The 7,207-nt window shown below is 54.8% G+C and overlaps 1 long non-coding RNA gene across 1 annotated transcript; it reads left to right on the top strand.

Annotated features, from left to right (window-relative positions):
* The first annotated feature begins 354 nt into the window (after positions 1-354).
* LOC105983556 lies at positions 355-5,248 on the top strand. The gene is made up of 3 exons (XR_001174949.1): positions 355-504; positions 2,378-2,430; positions 3,515-5,248. It is a non-coding gene; the product is annotated as an uncharacterized LOC105983556 (long non-coding RNA).
* Positions 5,249-7,207: the final 1,959 nt, after the last annotated feature.

Genomic DNA, 7,207 nt, shown 5'->3' on the forward strand with positions numbered 1-7,207 from the left:
CAAAAAGAAAAAAGCCAGAAGTGGTGCTGTGGCTCAAGTGGTAGAGCACTAGCCTTGAGCTGAAGAGCTGAGGGACAGCGCCCAGGCCCAGAGTTCAGGACCACTACCGGACCCAAAAAAAAAATGTTGATGGGCATATGGAGAAAAAGGAACCCTACTGTGTGCTGCTGGTGGGAATGTAAACTAGTAGAAGCATTCTGGAGAACAGTCTGGAAGTTCTTCAAGAAACTAAGCATAAGGGCTGGGAAGATGGCTGAGTGGTAGAGTGCTTGCCTTGCATGCATGAGGCCCTGGGTTCAATTCCTCAGCACCACATAAGCAAAAAGAAAAAAAAAAAAGAAACTAAACATAAGACCCAGCCATACCACTCCGGGCATCTACCCTGAGCAGCACAAGCCAGGACACTGTGAAGACACTTGCACACCCATGTTCATTGCCGCGCTATTTATTCACAACAGCCAAGTTGAAGAAACAGCCTGCACTGGATGAACAGATCCTAAAATGGTACCTAGACACATGGCATTTTACACAGCCATTAGAAAGAAAAATATGTCATTTGCAGGGAAATGGATGGATGTAGAACAAATCATGTTGGGCGCCTGTTTTCTCTCTTATGAAGAAGCTAGATCTAAAATACACTGGGATATGGTAAATTATACAGGACTCCAGGCATTCATACACAGACCAGAAGAGGATATTCTTAGAACACAAAGGCACAACGTCTATGTGCATCTGATCATATAATACTCATGGAAATGCAGTTTTAAAAAGGGGGCTATGCTACTGATGCAGAGAGAGAAGCTGAACACAAAAGCGTTGTGTGAACCTAGATGACTAGAATTTTAGGACAGTGTCCAAGTGGATCAGTAGGGACCCGGGGTGGGGGCGGGGAAGGAAGAGCACCACCAGGGCCATGGACAGCTTTGAGAGCCTTGAGTTCGGTTGGCCTGGTCTGTGCTGTGGTTTAGTGGGCATGGGTTACACATTCGTTCGTGTACGTTCACAACTTACACACTGTGCTCTTAGTCATCTACTGTTTGTCCTATGTCTGTCAGGTGACTGCATATATGCACAGTACTGTTTAAAGTGGAGCGTTCAGATTGCGCACAGTGGCTCACACCTGTAATCTAAGCTATGTAAGAGAGAGCAGGCGGACAGTGGTTTGAATTCAACCAACCTCTGGCAAAAAGTTCATTGAGACTTATCTCCTGGTCCCAACATTCATGTTCCTGGTTAATTCTGTAAGGCTTTTGCAGCCCGAGTCCATGTTTAAAAAAAAATCTTGGGGTTGGAGGAGTGGCTCAGGGGGTAGAGAACCAGCCAGCAAAAGCATCAGAGTCCAAGTTCCAGTCCTGGTCTCAGAAAAAAAATCTTTTAAAAATGTGTGTGTGTGTGTGTGTGTGTGTGTGTGTGTATGTATGTGTGTTGGGGCTTGAACACAGAGCCTCTCTTTTGCTTGGGTTTTTCAGTCAGTCAGTGTTCTACCACTTGAACCATATTGCCTTTTCTGGCTTTTTGCTGGTTAACTGTAGATAAGAGTCTTTCTGCTTTGTCTGCCAGGGCAGGCTTTCAACTTCCTTCCTCAGATCTGCCTCCTGAGTAGCTAGGATTAAAGCACAAGCCCCTACCCTGGCCTCCAGTTCTTTCTTATACTGGGCAGCACTAGGGGTTGAACCCAGGTCCACATGCTTGCAAGGCAAGCACGCTGCCACCGGAGTTCCATCCTCAGCCCCTGCACTTTCTTTGGTTTGTTCTCATACCTGGTGAATACTTAGGATGAAAACTCTGAGTGCAAACCGACTTCTCACAGGTCCTTGGAGCCCAGGAGGTTTGGATTACAGGTGTGAGCCACAAGCTCCTGGCTTCATGTCTTTCCTTTCTTTTCCTTCCTTTTTCTTTCTTCTTTTTCTTCCTCATTCTCTCTCTTTTCCTTCCTTCCTTCCTATTAAGTAGTTATACAAAGGGGGTTACGGTTTGATTAAGTCAGGATGTTTTTCTTCTTTTCTTTTTTCCTTTTGCTAGTCCTTGGGCTTGAACTGAGAATCTGAGTGCTTTCCCTGAGCAATTTTGATCAAGGCTAGTGCTCTACCACTTGAGCCACAGCTCCACTTCTGGCTGTGTGTGTGTGGTTAATCAGAGATAAATGTTTCATGGACTTTCATACTAGAGCTGGGTTTGAACTGCAGTCCTCAGATCTCAGTCTCTTCAGCAGCTAGGATTACAGGCGTGAGCCACTGGTGCCAACTATCTTAGTATCTTTTTGCCTGTGATGGCCTCAAACCTCCCTATTCTGCCTCCCTAGTAGTTGGGATTACAGGTGTGAACACTGTGTCCCAGCCTATTGATAATCTTTGGATGCCTTTTCTTTGTTTTCAAGGGGTCTCCAGAACAGAAGGCTGAAGACCACCCTGAAGGCAGCCACGCCTCTGAGTAAGTACGGGGAGGGTGTGTGGACCAAAGCTCCCCAAGCCTTCGGGTCCCCAAGTTCCTCCAGGGGCAGCCCCTCTGAGCAAGGTCATGACCTGTGAATTCTCAAGTGTCCTGCTACACACAGCAACTTCTTCCCCAAAGACTGCCCTTGTTCCTAAGGAGCTCACAGATCCTCAGATCTCAGCCTTCTGAGTAGCTAGGATGATAGGCGTGAGCTTCTGGCCCCCAACCAGAACTCACGGGTCTTAACAGTGCTGGGCCTTAGCCGGGCACCAGTGGCTCACGCTTGTCATCCTAGCTATTCAGGAGGCTGAGATCTGAGGATCACAGTTCAAGGCCAGCCCAGGCAAGAAAGTCTGTGAGACTCTTATCTCCAATAAAGCACTAGAAAACTGGAAGTTGTGCTGTGGCTCAAGTGGTGGAGCGCTCGCCTTGAGCTGAAGAGCTGAGGGACAGCGCCCAGGCCCAGAGTTCAAGCCCCACGACCACCACCACCAACAAAAAAATCCAGTGCTGGGCCTTAGCTCATCATCCTGTCCCCAAGTTCACACGGGAGCTCTGGTTTGTCCCCCCCCCAGCCTGGCAGCTGCAGACCTGCCCTGTCCCCACACGCGCACTGGGCTCCCACGCTACCCACCTGCCAGACTGCCGCGCGGGGCACAAGCCCACACACCACAGATGCTCCGGAGTCCGAAGAGTCCCGCAAGCCTCGGGTCACCGAGCGTCGTCCTGTTCTGCCAGCAGCCTCAGTGACACCCAGAGGGCACTGGCCCGAGGGGGGGCATTGGCAAGTGGACATGGGACTCTGGTTCCCATGGCATAAGGCCCCATGTACATCCGTCCCACGTTGTCTGTGCCTCCAGTGAACTCAGGGTGAGGCTCCGGTCTCCAGAGCAGGCGGGGAGGCTGTGGAGGAGCGAATGACTGCGGTGCCTGGCAGCGCTTGGACCTGCCCCCAGATCTTTCCCTCCTCAGCTTCCCCCGCAGAGTAGCCAAGGCGGGTAGCGTGGGGGGAAGGCCGAGGCTGGCGTATGCTGGGCTGCTGTAGGAATGCCAGTTTGAAGGTCCCGTTTCCTACCTGCAGAGCCCCCGCTGGCAGCCACAAGCTGCGGGAGGGGCAGTCGGCCATCTGCTACGACCGTGCGGAGGAGGAGCTGATGGCCAGCATCGAGCGCGAGTACTGCCGCTGAGCTGCCCAGCCCGGGCGTGGAGGAGGCGGACCCCTCCCTCCCCAGCCACCTTCAGATGTGGCTGAGTCCGGATCTGACCAAGCGACCTTCCCAGGCTCCCAGTGAAGCGTCCTGCACGTGGCCAAGCGCGGCCCGTGGGCACGGAGGCCTGCCAGCCTGTGGGTTGGTGATGTTGCAGGAGGGAAGGCCGCATGCCCTGTGGCAGAGGTGTGGGCCCCTCATTCTGGGGGGCCCGGAGTGCTTCCCCACTCTCCGGGTGGGGCAGGGCCTCACTGAACCCCTCTAGTCCCCTGTCCTAAAGCTTCTGGAAGGTTCTACGGTAGAGCTTACCCGGGGTGGGGGGGAGGGAGGGTGCCCTGAGTCTTTACGCTGACTTCTCAGAGTTAGCCTGGTGTACCCCAGTTCTCAAGGGGTGAGGCCAGCTGTAGCTCCTGCATTTCTACAGGCTCTCAGGCAGGAGGAGCTGCCGGTGGCCCTGCTGTAGTCTGAGATTTCAAGTCCTGAGCTGTGCACCTTGCGCTGCTCTCTCCCTGGCCCTGCTGGCACATGGTAGGAGAGCCCCAGAGCCCAGAGCTTGTGGCATTGGCTACAAGCTATGCATTAGCCTGCTGGGGTGTACAGAGCTGTCACTTTGCCTTTCTGGGCCTCAGTTTCCCTCCCTGGGAGGGAGATGCTTCCTGGGACCCCTGTGGCTTGCCTGCCCTGCTGAGGAGCCAGGTCTTCATGCAGCGCACTCTCCAGGGTCCCCTCAGCCAGCCCGCAGCCTGGCTAATGCCCATGGACCTTCCCCCTTGGTTCCTTGTTGATAACTGATTTGCTAACAGCCTTGTGAACACAGCTGCCTCCAGCTGGGAGGGCGTGGCCTGTGTGGGGCGGGGCTCCCCCCCCAGCAGCTGGCCGGCCACAGGGGGGGGGGAGGCTGTCCACCAAGGGGTGCCAGGGTGCCTGGCAGCTTTTGCTGCAGCCAGAACAGGCCCCACTTATCTCATTCCCGCACCAACAGCGGCCTTCACAGCATTCTCCATTTCCCGAGACCTTGCCCAGGCGACCTCAGGACGAAGCCCAGCACATCTGTGGAACCAATGAGAAGACAGCGCCCCGCCTGGCCTCAGCCACAGGCCCTTGCCACCGCAGCAGTCCAGCTCCAGCAGGGCCTTTCCCAACTGGACAAGAGTGCCTTTGATCCCCGTGCACCACGGGGACACGGACTGTAGGCCGGAGCCCAGAGCCCTGGAGCCCAGCGCCTCCCAGAGCCAGGAGCTGCTCCTCACTGAGCCCCACACTTTCTTCCCAGAGACCAAAGTCCTTTCTGTTTTTAGTAATACAAATAATACAAATCCTTATTTTTTTTTAAAGAAAGGGTCTCATCTCATAGAAATAAGATGCTATTGCAGATGATCAGCCTTTGAACGGCAAGCTTATGTCACCGTTTCCTTAGACTAGGGAGTGTCCGATGGTTCCCAGGAAGAAAGACGGTAACACTGCATTTCCTGTAGGAATCCAACAGTCTGAGAGCAGAGTGTTAAGAACAGTATGGGCTTGTCTGTGCCATGCCAGCGTGAATGCAGCGCCCGCAGCCTGCAGTCACAGCGCTGGTCTCTTTATTAAAAAAAAATTTTTTGGCCTAAGTCTGGGACTTGAACTTGATATCTGACACTGCTGCTGAACCACCTGAGCCACGCCTCCAACCCCTGGTCTCCGGAATTCAGGAAAAGTGTCTTCCAGGAAGCAAGTCAAGAAAGCGTGTGCTCTCTGGTCCTGTAGGACCTGGGGCGAGGTGGGGTCCAGGGAGGAAGGGGGGGGACTCTTGCTGCGCTGCCCACATGTTGGGAAGCGCGCCCTGCACAGCCTCTGCCCTGAGCCAGTCCTGGGATCTGCACGAAGACAGGACGTGGCTACGGCAGAGCTAGAGAGAAGCTCAGTTCCAGGAGGCAGTGAGGACGCAGTACTGTGCGGGAAAGGAGGAGCATGGACACGGCGCCCTGGCGTTGTAGGAGACCCCAGAGATGCTCCCAAGGCTGGAATGGAGGAAACCTGCCCCTCTCCATCAGAAATGGGGTATGTGGGGGGGCTCAGAGCCCCTCTGATCCACACTGCTGAGTCCCAGGGCTGTCTTTCCCTGGGTGCAGCTCAGGCCCTGCCTAGAGCCCCTCCCTCAGAACTTGCAGGGCATGGGTGTCCATTGCCCTGTGCAGAACGTGTGTGTGTGTGTGTGTGTGTGTGTGTGTGTGTGTGTGTGTCCCTCAGAATAACCCAGGGGTCACCTGGGAAGCATCAGACTTGGGTATTTTTCCTGTTTCGGTTCTGGCCCAAATTAGGCAGGAGGACGGTGTTCTCAGTCATCAGGTTTTTAAGTCACCGAAGGCCAAAGCCCTGGAGGACACCCCATAATCCGACCTTTCCTGGGAGTGGCCTGGATTTACGGGATAATTCAGCCCTTTGGGTGAGAGGATAGCCGTTCTCTGGTGTGAACAAACCTCCAAGGGAGGAGCTGCCTTTTCTCTGGGGTGTGGACCCCTGGTGGTGCTTTATGTCTACCAGAGGCGCATGGCATGTGACCCACACCCCAATGTGGCACCTCTAGGAGCCAGGCAAGAGTTATCACAGACGCCTGCGCTACAGAGCAGACTGACCTCACCGGGCCTCTGATCAGCTCTCGGCTGACTCAACAGCGACCCCGTGTGGCCATGGATAACACTGACCTGGACCTCAGGTGAATCTGGGATACAGAGGTTAGAAAGCCCCGGGGAACCCACAGAGGCTGCAGCAGCATGGCCTGAAAGAACATGATGCGACACCTTGAGTAAGTGAGATCAGCAGTGGCAGGGTTTAGAGCTCTCTAAAACAGGCTGGCACCAGGCTAGGTTCTGTGCTCCTCGTACAACAGGTGTGTAGAACACACCCAGTGGGCAGATCACCCCCAGCTGCCTGCCAGGAAGCAATGCCATCTGGATTCATCCCAACATCCCAGCAGAAAACCCCAACTCAGCATCCTGGGAACCAGAGACACGCACAACCAGGCCTCTATCCGCAGCAAGAACCCAGGGGTAACAGGGACCTGGACTCCAGGCCATCCTCACCCCTCTTGCCAGATTCCAAGGCCCATGGCATTGTGTTTCCCGTCCCCTACGGTTAATGTGACGGGTGGCCAATTGGTCTCTGCACTGGGAAGCCTGTATGGAGGACCAAGAGGTGGGCAAGGAGGCGCTGGCCCCGCGTGGGGGAGAGCTGGTCTAGGCCTGTGGGAATGGCAGTGCCACAGGCGCCATGTGCCTGGCCACACTCTGCTGGGTGTGACTCCTCTCAAGAGCCGAGGCTCCAGCCTGCTCCACAATCCACGTTCCTTCAGGGACCCCGCGCTTGGCGTCCCCGCACACGCGATTGTGAGCTTTCCTCAGTGTCACACAGGTCACTGGTCACCGAGTGGGAGCTGAAGCCGCTGGGGTCCCCAAGTGCACAGATGCAGTGCCAGGACGCTAAAGCCTTAGGGCTTTAGCAAGAACATCCCATAGAAAAACTGCCTAGACCTCTCGAGTCACAGCTCTGTCCCCCACCCAGGGCCTCCCTGAGTGCCTCTTTCTCCAAGA

Source organism: Dipodomys ordii, unplaced genomic scaffold (assembly GCF_000151885.1).
Source record: "Dipodomys ordii isolate 6190 unplaced genomic scaffold, Dord_2.0 Scaffold20, whole genome shotgun sequence".
In the NCBI taxonomy this organism is placed as follows: domain Eukaryota; kingdom Metazoa; phylum Chordata; class Mammalia; order Rodentia; family Heteromyidae; genus Dipodomys; species Dipodomys ordii.